The 14,817-nt window shown below is 37.0% G+C and overlaps 2 pseudogenes; both read left to right on the forward strand.

Annotated features, from left to right (window-relative positions):
• Positions 1-472: 472 nt before the first annotated feature.
• LOC149202661 (putative WEB family protein At1g65010, chloroplastic) lies at positions 473-1,507 on the forward strand (annotated as a pseudogene).
• Positions 1,508-1,646: 139 nt separating this feature from the next.
• LOC149202662 (uncharacterized) lies at positions 1,647-2,561 on the forward strand (annotated as a pseudogene).
• The last annotated feature ends 12,256 nt before the right edge of the window (positions 2,562-14,817 follow it).

Here is a 14,817-nt window from a genome sequence, read left to right on the forward strand (position 1 = left end):
AGTTCAAATCACAAAAGCGGTAAGCATAGTTGCCTATAAAAGCTGACTAAATCCACAGTCTAAATAACAAATAAACACTACCCTTAGTTAACCAACAAGTGTAAAATACAATTCTCTTAATGCACATTTCCGTAACAAACCATGATCTCATACCATTTGGCCTCATACCATGAAAACATCTCTAATTTAAGTTAAAGTTTAAGATTATATTGGAATATATATGTTTTTTGGTTTCTCTGTTAGATCTTGTTTTTCATATTTGGTTAGTTTTTGTTGAATTCATTTATGCATTTGGGTAGTGTTCATGGATCCATTTATGCATCTAGGTGGTATTGTTGGTTACATTTCTTCTAGGTTCTGTGTTGAATACATTTATTATTATTATTATTTTTTTTTTAATCTTGGGTTGTAGTTTGAATGACATTATGTATTATGGTTACTAGAGAATGTGTACACTTATTTATTGATTTGAATGTTTTGCAATAGATCTGGTTCGACATATATGCCTCACAAGATGTCTCTTGGTACTCCTAGACATAGTAATCAAAACAGAGGTTTTGGGAGTACAGACTCTGACACAACTCCAGTACAGACTAGTAGGCTTTCATTGGATAAGGTCCCCTCCAAAATACCAGACCGAAGATCTCCTAGGAGCACATTACCTGAGGTAAGAAACGTGAAGTTTAATTCTCAATCTACTTGTTTGCTTGCCTCTTTACGTTCCTGTGATAGCTGGGTTTCATAAGGTGAATGTGGATTTCAATATGATGTGCTTTGTTCATGGTATGTGTAAAATGTAAATGGCTGAAATGAGTCACCAAAGGACTCGATATTCAACAACTACTGAATCAAGCTCAGGAGAATTTTAAGAGTGCTAAGGAACAATAGGCCTTGGTAGAGAAATCTAACTCTAGGGCTCTTAAAGAGTTGGAAGAGAGTAAGATGGAATTTGATGAAGCCAATGTGAGGTTGAGTGAGTCTTTGGTGGTTGAGAAGAGAGAATTGGAGAAATTTGAGAGTGAAGTTTTAGGACGATGAGATTGAGCGGGACACCATTGAGGCTGCTCAGAAGAGAGATCAGGCCTGGCAATCTGAACTTGAAGTTGTGCAGAGATAGCATGCTCTTGATTTCGTTGCGTTGCAATCTGCAACTAAAGAGCTTCAACGGGTCAAGAAATATCTCTCCATTGCGATGGAGTCTAAGGACATTGCGACCAAACAGGGTGAGGATGTTGTCAATGCTTCAAAGGCAAATGCCAACAAAACAGAGGAAGTGTCTGCAAAGATATGTTCTCTAAAAGAGTCTCTCGATTTGGCATATGCATCACGGTTAATGGTTGAGGATGAAAAGGTTGCCACTGCTACAAAACGAGAATCATAAGCCAAAGAAGCGTATGCAATGGAAACTAAGGCTAATGAAGAGGTTCAATTATTGAAGAAAGAATTGGCCAATGTCAAGGATCTTCAATTGAATTTGTATGATGCATTGAAGTTGAGGCTAACATAGCCAAAGAAAATGCAACTAAATTATTAAATTCCCTCGAAGAAGCTGACGTTGAGATAGTTGCAACAAAAGAAGTTGCACAAAGTGATCAAATGGAAATTTCTATAGTCAAATATGCTCTCCTGGACAAAGAAAATGAGCTTCATCTAAGAGAGCATATGACAATTCTGTTTCAATTACAAAAGAAGAGTATGATTTATTGTAGAAGAAAGCACAAGAGGGTGAAGAACATGCAAGTAAAAGAATAACAAAAGTCTTTTCCTAGGTGGAGGATGTTAATATTAAGGAAAAGGAAGCCCTGCAGAAGTTAAATGCGGTGAATTCTGATCTCGAGAAGAGTAGGCAAATTGCATATCTTCTGAGTAGATAGAGGTTTTCCAAATAGCCAAACTGGCCTTGGAAGCAGATTTGAAGAAGTCAAAGGAAGAGGCGGAGTACTGGAAGAAGGATGCTAGATTAACGATATCCCACAATGGAGAAATGAGTGGAAAGATAGTTGATAGATCCACTTCTTTGTGCAACACTCACCATCTGAATCTTTTGGGGATGTACCAAATGTGAAATTGTCATCACCAATGCATTCAGAAGACTTGGATTAGACAAAATTCGTGAACTCAGAGGAGATAGATCATACCGAGATCTCATCAACAATCAAGACAAATAAACCCATGTTGCGCAAAATTGGGGAGCTTATAAGAGAAGCATACATAAGTAGAGTTTCAATCCTCGTCCCTTATTTGAACACCATGAACAATGCATGAGTCAACAACATCAAAGGGATGCATAACGAACACAAATACAATTGCTTCAAAGATTATTTTGCAAGTATTCCCAAATATGAAGCCTGATAATATTAGCCAAAATGATACTAACAAAATGACATGGGATGTGGCAATCCCGGGAACAAGTAAAATGACAATTATCATCAATACAATGACAATCACATTGGCAATTTGGTGCAGCATATAATATCGAGATCTCATCAACAATCAAGAAAAAGAAACCCATGTTGCGTAGAATTGGGTAGCTTATAAGAAAGAGAAGCATACATAAGTAGGGTTCCATCCTTCTTCCCTTACTTGAACACCTTCAACAACATATCGGTCACCAACATCAAAGAGATGCACAACGAACACAAACACAATTGCTTCAAACACTGTTTTGCAGGTATTCTCGAATATGAAGCTTGCTAATACCAGCTGAGATGATACTTGCAAAATAACATGGGATGTGGTAGTCCCTGGAACAAGTAAAATAACAATTATTGTGACTACAACGACAATCACATCGGCAATTTGGTGCAGCTAGTTTATAGCTGTTTTGGGGTCAGAAGAATAGTGCTAGACATGACAGCCAGAATAACCCTGCATAAAATGTATAAATTATAAGCTAGGTTTTGCGTGACAAAGCGAGGTTTAACATAAAAACCCTCAATTTTTCTTAAAGACTATGAAAATACTAATATTAAGGCAATCAATAGCCTGGTCACATTGGGAAACATTTGATGGCTCTTGGTGGAGCGCTCAACTTGGGCATCAAGCAAAGCGAGCCAAATATAATTATGCACACTCTTTTTGAGGCCATAGACAAAGTAAAGAACCCTCTTCCTGAGAATGAAGTTTCTTTCAACCATGAAGAGAAGAATACTAATAAACTAACCTGAAAACCAATCTCCCATAGAAAGCAACCAATACCATCAAACACCATTTCCAAATCTCCAACCCTGAGACCATATGATGCTCTAGGCGACCCACTATCAAGCTCAAAATCAACATTCCCAACAACACGACGAAGGGGAAGAAGCTTTGTTGTGCGATCTTTTCAAGAAAGGATTGGTGCTCCCTTCGACAACATTCAACATACTCTGTCAAGCTTCGACAAATCTTGATTTTGGTTTTGAGTACATCGATCTAGACAATGTAGGAACTATGTTCCTCGTTATCTCTGATTCTTCTTCTGCTAATCTTTGTTTTTCTGGGCTCTTCTGGGCTCCCAGAATTTTCAGTTCCCAATTCAATTTCATCTCCACCTATTTTTTGTGCGCTATTATCATCTTTGTGTGTTTTTCACCCATGTGATTAGGGTTTAATAAACCTTCCTTCAAACTACCTTTGATCCAATGACTGACCATTTTCTAATAGTCTAATATATAATCAAACAACGAGAGTGATGACAAGTGAGCAAGAGGGAAGTTTTTTCAAAAGGAATACCTTAGGGCACCGTCAATAATTTTCTAAATCATTCTTTTCAGCAACTAAATTTTGTTACCATATATATATGTGAAAATGTCAAGTCCTAAAACTAATTTATAATCAAAAAAAGAATTATCTTCATCCAATTTATAAACGTGGCAGTTGAGAAGATCAACCTTGAACCCAATCAATAGATCTCCCTAAATCTCCCTATACCATCATGGCGTTGAATTATATAAATCTGTCGTTGCAAATTAATGATTCGAGTAAAATGGATCATTTTAAAATACAATCCCTTCAAATCAATCTAAATTTTGAGAATTCTATTTTGGTTTGATTTTTTCATGATGGGATATGGGGCGCGAAGTCTTGAACGGTTACTTACTATTTCAGGATGACAAAACGCAAAAAGAGTTCTGGGCAGCTTGATACATTCAAGAAAACAGAAAAGCAAAACGAGTAGTGGGCAGCTTGATATTCAAGAAAACAAAAAAGCTATTAATATAAGCCGTTAGATGTGAGTAGGTGAAAAAGAAACATCCAGCATTAACCGTTCGATGTGAGTAGGTGAAAAAGCAAAATCCAGCGTTAACCGTTCGATGTAGGCATGCCACTAGTATAATATCATCTCAACTGGATCTGCATAACATCTCTATCTCGGCCGACGTGCTGCCATGGTCTTTTTTTTGTTCACGTTGTAATTTCCACTTCTGCAGCCCTAATAATTGGATTTTCTGGAAGCAGAGCTCTGAAATTGCCTGTAAATTCAATTCCATGATTTTACATCGTGCTTTGTACTTACAGGGTATGTACTCTGCTACCACGACTTTCCATCATCTCAGAAATTCCGAACAACATATATTATATTGTATTCGGCCTCTCTTCTTTCTCTCGTTTCAATGCATATTCCTCATTTTTTCCCTGACTTACAAACTTTTGTAATTTCCGGTATCAACACTTAATCAATGTTTTTAAAGTTTTCCCCTAATATTTGAGTTTACAAATTTTCGCAGGACATAAAACGATTATGCTACCATCTGTGAAATGCTCAGGATGTTGATTGTTTTTTGTTGGAGTAGTGGTGGCGGCAGATAATAAGGTATGAGTAGTTTCATCCCGTCTGGATGAATTAGTAAAAATTATTTTTCATGATTTTAAGTGCTGGTTTCAATCTGTTTGTCACAAAAGAATGGATCCAAAGAGAGTATCATTTATTTGTAATATTGGCATCTTATCTCTTCCAGTTCGAATAGACATAGACATTAGGCTGAATAGAAATTAGAATTTATAGAGGTAAATTTTACAAACGCTCGCAGAACTCTGTATGGTTTTATTTATGGTGTTATATTTTAATAACAAATAATGATATAGTTCGCCTCTTTTTTACGCTTAAACTTCATTTGATCTCATTGGAATGGGTTTCCTCTTTTTCAGTAATGCAGAGAAAGCCGAAAAACTGAAACTGGAGCTCATGCAATGAAAAGAAGGGACCAGATTTTTGCGGGTTTTTTTGAAAATTTTGTTTCTGTTTGTTGAATATTTTGTTTTTCCTTGTGGTCGAGTGTTGTGGATGGTAGTCCTCTCTTCGGTTTATTTTTATTTTTTCCTTTGCCGGCCGGCCCTGTTTTCTGTTTTGCTCGGTTTTGCAATAATTGCCCTGTTTTGTTTGTCTTTGTTTTAATTAAACGCTTCCTTTTTCGGAACCATACCTGCTACCTTCTCTGGAACCATACCTACGGGGTCCACTCCAGCCGCAACTAAAGCCAACACTGAACTCTACTCAGGTTATCATTTGATTCATTGAATTGGTTTATATTTAATATAAATATGTTTTCCCTTCAATATACTCAATTGATTCGCTACTGCAATACCATTTGTATTGCGAGTTGTTTAGTGAGACTCTTTATACTGAATTTTGTTTTTGTTTGGTGAGACTCTTTATACTGAACTCTACTCAGGTTATCATTTTATTTATTGAACTGGTTTAAATTTAATATAAATATGTTTTCCCTTCAATATACTCAATTGATTCGCTACTGCAATACCATTTGTGCTCGATGACAGCGCAGTGCTATTTTTCGTACTGCACTCACAATGGATGAATTAATCGATTTAATGGCGAATTCAGCTTCCACTTCGATTGCCAGCCGAACTAAAGGTGAATTCATTTCATTTCTTCTCCGCCTTCGCTTTGAGGTAGCAGCCCGATATGTTTAAAGTTTTTATTTCGAATATTCATATTATTTCTTTGCATAGCATTTTAATATAAATATGTTAGAAAACACAACATTCAGGGCCCATGCTTTACGCTACCCTAATGCGTGTCGAGAGTTGAGTTAGAACTATGTTAGGTTTTGTAAATATTTTGTATATTTATAAGTAATCGAGTGTTTTGGTCAAAATCTGAATACGAAAGTATAATTACGGTAGTTTTATTTTTTATATCGGTATAACTCTTTATATTATTTGTATAATATATTTAGATTCCACTAATTAATAAAAGTAAGAGTTTTTCAGTTTTATCTTTTAAATATTGGTATAATATTTTTCATAGTATTTGTATAACACATTACATTAGATTATTAGATTTAGAAATGAAACTCAACGTTCATGAAGAGTATTTTTTTAATAATAATTATGATTAGTAAGATTTATGTGAAATTTTAAATATAAAAATATAATTTATATGGTTGATATTATTGTTTACATTATTATTTTAATTATATAAATAATATTAAATTAATTTTTAATATTATAATATAATTGGCATTGTTAATATTATAGTTTATATTAATATTATTTTAGTTATATAAATAATATTATATTTTAAAATTATATATATAATAATATTTAAAATATAATTTTAATTACAAATATAAAATTCTAATTCCATCGCTAATTCCAACCCTCCCAACATCTCATTCGAATTGCTTTAAATTTTTGCGGATTGTATTTCGGTTTGGTTTTTTCATTTTTTCTATATAGCGAGCCGAGTCTTGAGCGGTTGCTATTTCAGGATTATAAAAAAGCGAAAAGAGGAGTGGAACGGTTACTTACTATTTCAGGATTAATAAAACGAAAAGAGCAGTGCGCAGGTTGATGTATTTAAGACAAAAAAAATCTTAATATAATAGGTACACCTTGAGGGTTTCAAATAATATGAATACGAATGGTATAACATATAATATAAAACGTAGAATTTGCGAGGGTGAAAAAGCAAAACCCAGCATCAGCCGTTCGATGTAGGCCTCTGGATCTGCATAACATCTTTATCTCGGTGAACGCGCTGCTACGGTATGTATATTTGTTCAAGTTGTAGTTTCCACTTCTGCAGCACCAATAATTGCATTTTCTGGCAGCAGGTGTTGGGTATTTTTAAATGGGAAAATACCAAAACCAACAAAATATTTACCACAGAGCCAATGCTCTGTTTACTCTGTCCAAGATCTTTTGACAGGGAACCTCTTAAAACCAAAATGACTCAGATGACACCATTACACAGTCACAAAGCATTTCTATTAATTTAAAACATCAACTGTTACAATTTTCATCCTTTGTGCAAAGAGGGAATCTCAAAAAAACTCTGCTGCTCTCACAGATTTTCCACTGCTGTGGAGATTACATAAACATCATGGTGTTCCTTTGTTCTTCAATGGGAAGAGGAAAACATTACATCCCTGTTTTTATATCGCACTGCTGTGCATTTACAAAAATCACACTACTGTGCGCAGGCACCATACCCATTACATTCTTTTCCCTTGCTCTCTCTTGCGCATACCGTGCGCAGCCTCAATGCACACCACAAAAAAAAAACTTTGCTCCACTGTGCGCAGGCACAATACAAAAAACTACCAAAAAAAATTCAACGCGCAGACACACTAAAACTACCACACGCGCAGTCACTACTACACATAAAAAAAACTACATAACCATTTCCATATACGGGCTTACATAGCCATATAAAAAATATATAAAAAGTAACGTGGCCCATAACCATATTAAATGGCCTCACCAAATTCTACATATATAAAAAATATAGGACGAATGCCCCATAACCACATTAAACAGGCCGCCACCTAATTCCACGTAAAACCCATAAAAACCATTACTTTTCCTCCACGGCGGTCAACTAACAAAACGACAAAAAATTCATTTTGACGCGGGCAGGGTCGACTGACGTCACTTCGGTGCCACGTGTCGCCACCTGATTCGTCGGGCCCGGTCGTTAAACTCCGCGCAGCTTCGCGCAGATCCGAGCCACCAAACTCGATCCAACGAGGTTCGGGAGCCAACCTCGCGCAAAACAAACGGACTTTAGCATCCGGAGAGAGCGGTTTTGGCTGCTGTACAGGGGACGCGTGGCGAAATTTGATTGTGTCGGGGCCCCTGCTACGGATACAGCCTCCTGCTAAAGGCGGTGCGGGGAGACCGGGCGGATTTGTTCTGGCGGTTTTGGGTGCAGCGGTTTGGGCGTTGGTACGACTGCTGAGTCGGCTGCCCACGTCCGCCTGCTGCCTGCAGTTGGAATTAACATTCCAACACTCCCCTTTAATTTCAACTGCTGGGCATTAGGACATACCCAAGCACTTCCTCTCGTAGAGGGATTCCTCAGTACTGTTGTTACAAAGATATCTTCCTCACATAGAGGGATTCACCAACTGCTTCTGATGCAGTTCACAAACAAACAAAGTTGTCTTCCTCTTAATAGAGGGATTAACCTGAAACTGTGCTTAAGAGCACCTTCCTCATGACAGAGGGGTTCACCATTACAATGTGCTGAAGAGCACCTTCCTCATGACAGAGGGATTTACCAAACTATGCTAAAGAGCATCTTCCTCTCAACAGAGGGTTTCACCAAATGACTGCTTCAAATGCAGTTCCAAAACAAACAATCATTGCACTGCTGTGTGTGCAAACTCATTACATTGTTCTTTTATGCTGATGCATATTCTCTGCTGCACTGTTGTGCCATCTTCTTTACTGTGTCTACCCTACACTGCTGTGTCTACACTTGCACTGCTTGTGCACTTTTCAAAGACAAATACTCTGTCTTTTCTGGAACAATTACACTGTCCCAACTTACAAATTTACACTGTTGTGTGTAAATATTTCTTACATTCATCGCTGTTGCATATATTGCATTTCAATTCAATGAACAACACATTCATTACAGTTACATATACTGCTGTAAAGAAAAAATTTCTTTTACATGTGCTGCTGTCCATTACCTTTCATTTCTTCAACAAAACTTCATGCTGCTGCATTTTCTTATTTGCATTGTTGTGTGCTTCTCCTTCTTGCCATCATGCTGCTGTCCATAACTTCTTGCTGCTGCATTTTTCATATTCACTGCTGTCCATATTCATAACTATAGACTCTGTCATCCCTGGGTTTTTATTTGCTGTTGCGTTGCCTCTGCAATTTGCACTGTGGCTGCCTTTTGTTTCATCATACTGTTGTGTGCCCATACACTAACTCTTTACTCTCCATTACTTGCACATAGAGAGAAATCATCCTCACGCTGTTTTGCGCTGCATTCTCCACACAACAAAAAAAAATTAACACGGGCTGCTGCCTTTTCTTTTTACACCCTTGCTTCACACAATCTTAGTCTTCATTATTTTATTTACACAATGCACTGCTGTGCAATTCCTTTCGTTTTTCTGCTGCCATACACATTCTCATTCACCATTGTGCATTAAAAATCTGTTGTCCCTGTTTTTCTTTAGGCATTTCTGTGCATGTTGCATTGCATACAAAAAAAAATATTACATTTTTCACTGCTGTGTGAAAAATTTCATTGCATTCTCAGCCACTGGGCATTTATGCTCTGCTGCGTTTTGCCTTCTTCTCATTGCTTTGCATTTTCATTCCCAATACAAAACATTTCCATCTGCTGTGTATTATACTCACTCTGCTGTGAGTATATTCTCTCACATTACATAGAAGGAAACTACCTTCCATTGCTATGCATTTCAATGCATGTGCTCCATAACAAAAAAAATTCAAAACCGCTGTTTTATGTTCTATCTTCCCACTGTTGTGAGGGTCTCCATGCTTTGCACACTTCTTATTGCGCTGCTGCACTTTACATTTGAGCGCTGCCCCCATTTCTTTTCTGCTGTTATAGCAGATTTAACTTCATGTCCTTCCCTTATAAAAAAAACTTCATCAAGGAGTGATTGTTAATACAGTTCAGCAACAAAAAATTACAAGCTCCCCTTTAATGTGTGCTTGTCTTCTTTTGGCAGACTCTTCTCAAAACAAATTTAGATCAGCTGCGTTGCTTAAGGGGCTTTCACACTGTATTTCTTTTCTTCTCCATACTTGTGTAACTTTCTTCTTTTGCATGGGTCTAGCTTGTGTAAGAGCCCATGTCAAGTTACAATCTCGTGCCATATGCCCAATGTTATGACACTAGAAACATTCAACATTGTTCATGAATGACATTTCATGATTTCTTCTAAAATTGTTTCTTGGAGGTTGTCGAAGACCACAACATTTATCTCCATGAAATTCTCTACAGTCTTTTGCCATATGACCAAAGTTTGAGCAAGCATAACAATAACCATAAAATGGACTTTGGTACCTGGGAGATGGAGGTTTCCTTGATGTGCTTCTGAAGCCTTGCTACCTTGAGATCCTTTGTTGATGACCATTGCCTCTTGCCTCTTTGACATCAGCTACATTTCTTCTTGGAGCAGGATTTCTTCTATTGTAGCCTTCATTTTTCTCCTTGCCTTTGCTGGAACTAGGAGCATCACCATCTCTTTCTGGCTTCTTCACATCTCCTTTGCTTAAAGCATCCTCATCCTTGTTTGAGGGTTCACTTACATACCCAAGTCCTGATTTATCAGATGGAGATCTGTGATAGCTGAGCATGTCATCCAAAGCTTGAGAGCTCTTCATGATCTTGTTCATTCCTTCAACCTTCTTCCTGAGGAGGACAATCTCTTTTTCTAACTTTTCACATTCATTATTTTTCTTTGCTAGTTGTCCCTCAGTTTCTTCCTTGCTACGAGTAGCTTCAGCTGCTACTATTTTGAAGGAGATAATATCTGTCTTCATTTTGGAGATTTCTTCATCTTTTGCTTGACTGCTCTTCATTTTCTTTTCAGCTCCTTGTGCCTGCTTCTTGGCTTCTTGTAGTTCGGACTTAAGGGAGGAGACCTCTACCTTGTACTGTCCAATCTCTTCCACAAGCTTATTCACTCTCTTGTGTCTTTCTTCAAGTTGACTTGTCAAGGCATCTTCCTGCTTCTTTGCTTTGTTCAGCTGATTTGTCATGGATATGACTTCTTCATGATGTTTCCTCTTGCATTGGTCAAGCTCCTTCTTAAGCTTGGCAAGTTCTTCATTCCTTTCTTTTACTTGAAGCTTGATGAGGTCAAGCTTTTCATTCTCAGCTTCTATGATGGGTTCTTCTTGACTCATTGTCATGGTCAGTGCTCCCTTTGCATGAAGATCATGCAGTCTGTCCCATATATCCTTTGCTGATGTATATTTTCTTAGATTCCTCTTCACTGAATCAGGGAGTCCATCCAAGATAGTCTTTGCTGCTTGTGCATCATACTCCATGGATTCTTTATCCATCTTGCTGTCATCAATCACTGACTCCCAGATTTCACTCCCTTGAAACTGTAAGAAAGCCCTCATTTTTATTTCCCATATATCAAAGTTCCCATCGAACCTTGGAACCTCAAATACAATGCTTTCAAATAGATTGCCTTCTAGTTTAGTAGAGGAGGGAGACACATTTTTAGCAGGCTTGGAGGCTTTCTTCTTTGACCTTGCCATTCTTAACTAGGCTTCAAATACTTGACTGTGTTTTTTTTAAATCACTGACTGTTTCTTCAACAGTAACACAAAGGAAAGCTTGAGGAATACCTTAATCCTTTTCGCTGAGGCTTCACACTGCTGGAGAGGTTTGACTGCTGCAACAACACCTTCCTTCAGCTTCTTTGAGTCTTCAAAGAGCCTGGACTAGCTCCGATACCACTGTTGGGTATTTTTAAATGGGAAAATACCAAAACCAACAAAATATTTACCACAGAGCCAATGCTCTGTTTACTCTGTCCAAGATCTTTTGACAGGGAACCTCTTAAAACCAAAATGACTCAGATGACACCATTACACAGTCACAAAGCATTTCTATTAATTTAAAACATCAACTGTTACAATTTTCATCCTCTGTGCAAAGAGGGAATCTCAAAAAAACTCTGCTGCTCTCACAGATTTTCCACTGCTGTGGAGATTACATAAACATCATGGTGTTCCTCTGTTCTTCAATGGGAAGAGGAAAACATTACATCCCTGTTTTTATATCGCACTGCTGTGCATTTACAAAAATCACACTACTGTGCGCAGGCACCATACCCATTACATTCTTTTCCCTTGCTCTCTCTTGCGCATACCGTGCGCAGCCTCAATGCACACCACAAAAAAAAAACTTTGCTCCACTGTGCGCAGGCACAATACAAAAAACTACCAAAAAAAATTCAACGCGCAGTCACTACTACACATAAAAAAAACTACATAACCATTTCCATATACAGTGTTACATAGCCATATAAAAAATATATAAAAAGTAACGTGGCCCATAACCATATTAAATGGCCTCACCAAATTCTACATATATAAAAAATATAGGACGAATGCCCCATAACCACATTAAACAGGCCGCCACCTAATTCCACGTAAAACCCATAAAAACCATTACTTTTCCTCCACGGCGGTCAACTAACAAAACGACAAAAAATTCATTTTGACGGGGCAGGGTCGGCTGACGTCACTTCGGTGCCACGTGTCGCCACCTCATTCGTCGGGCCCGATCGTTAAACTCCGCGCAGCTTCGCGCAGATCCGAGCCACCAAACTCGATCCAACGAGGTTCGGGAGCCAACCTCGCGCAAAACAAACGGACTTTAGCGTCCGGGGAGAGCGGTTTTGGCTGCTGTACAGGGGACGCGTGGCGAAGTTTGATTGTGTCGGGGCCCCTGCTACGGATACAGCCTTCTGCCAAAGGCGGTGCGGGGAGACCGGGCGGATTTGTTCTGGCGGTTTTGGGTGCAGCGGTTTGGGCGTTGGTACGACTGCTGAGTCGGCTGCCCACGTCCGCCTGCTGCCTGCAGTTGGAATTAACATTCCAACAGCAGGGCGCTGAAATGGTCTGTTAATTCAATTCATGATTTACGTACACGGTATGTACTCTGATACCATAAAATTTCAATCATCTCAGAAATTGTGAGCAGCATATATATTGTATTCGGTCTCTCTTCTTTGTTTCGTTTCAAGCATATTTCTTAGTTTTTCTTGAGTTCCAATTTTTTGTATTTTCTGTTATCAACACTTAATTAATGTTTTTAAAGTTTTCCCTAATGTTTGAATTTACAATTTTTTGCAGGACATAAAATGGGTATGATACCATCTGTAAAATGCTCAGAACTCAAAAAGCAATTGGGTGGCGGTGCCGAAAAATAATGAGGTACGAATAGTTCCATCCCATTTGGGTGAACTAATTTTTTTTTCTCCGATTTTAAGTACAGGTTGATCTGTATGTCACAGAAGAATCGATTCAAGGAGAGTATCATTAATTTGAATGTATCATTTATTTGTAAGATTGGTATCTCACCTCTTCCAGTCTGAATAGACATTAAAATTTATAGATGTAAATTTTACAAACGCCGCGGAACTCTGTATGGTTTTATTTATGTTGTTATATGTTAATAAATAATGGTATAGTTCAGCGCTTTTTACGTTTATACTTCATTTCATCTTTGATTGGAATGGGTTTCCTCTTTTTCAAGTGATGCAGAGAACGGAAAAACTGGAGCTCATGCAATGAAAAATGAAAAGAAGCGGCCGGATTTTTGTGGGTTGTTTTTTGAATATTTTGTGGACCGGATATTTGTGTGTTTTTTTTGAATATTTTGTTTCTGTTTTGTTGAATGTTTTGTTTTTACTTGTGGTTCAGTGTTGTGGAAGGTAGTCCTCTCTTTGACAATCTTTGTTTTTTTGGGTTGCCCACCGGCACCGTTTTCTCTTTTGCCCTACTTTTCAGTGATTGCCCGGTTTTCGTTCTGTTTGTTTTAATTAAACGCTGCCTTCTTTGGAACCATACCTGCGGGGTCCACTCCAGCGGCAACCAAACGCCAACACGGAACACTAGTCAGGTTATTATTCGATTTATTGAATTAGTTTAAACTTAATATAATGTGTATGTATGGGTTCCTTCCAAATTAATACGGCAATACCATTTGTACTCAATGACAGGGCACTCACAATGCATGAATTAATTGAATAGTGACGAATTCAGCTTCCACTTCTATGCCAGCCACACTAACTTGGTGAATTTATTTCATTTCTTCTCTGCCTTGGCTTTGAGGTAGGCAACTAGATTTGTTTTAAGTATTTATTTCGAATATTCGTATAATTCCCTTGCATATAATTTTTTCATAAATATATATAATATTAGAAAACACAACATTCCGGGCGCATGGTTCACGTTGCCATAGGGCGTGTCGAGAGTTCGGGAGTTATGACTCTGTCAGCTCTCGTTAATATTTTGTATATTTAAAATCTATAATATATATAATTCGAGTGTTTTAGCTTAAATTCTGAATACAAAAGTATAATTAGTACAGATTTATTATTTATATTGTTTTAATTTTTTTTATATCATTTGCATCACATATTTAGAGTTCACTTATAAATAGAACTCAGCATAGTTTTATCTTTATTTTATATTGGTGTAATGATTTTTAGGGTATCATCTACCTAACATATTGGAGATGAAACCCAACATTCTTTTTATATTATTTTAAGTTTTTTAATGGTAATTATGATTGGTAGGTTTTATTTAAAATTATAAATACAAAAGATATATATTATTATATTGGTTTTCAATATTAAGACTTGATTAATGTTATAGTTTGTATTTATATTTTTTATTTAATTATATCAATAATAATGTATTTTTTTATATTATAATTAAAAATATAAAATTATAATTATGTAAAGTCATTTTAAAATAGTAGTAATGTGATTGTGATTTGTTTTTTTTAAAGTAGAATTTTTAGTGAATAGATTTCATAAATATCACAAACTTTTAAATACAATATAT

This window comes from Pinus tabuliformis, chromosome 2_1, assembly GCF_031772625.1.
Source record: "Pinus tabuliformis cultivar Carrire ecotype Pingquan chromosome 2_1, CPIR1, whole genome shotgun sequence".
Lineage (NCBI taxonomy): Eukaryota > Viridiplantae > Streptophyta > Pinopsida > Pinales > Pinaceae > Pinus > Pinus tabuliformis.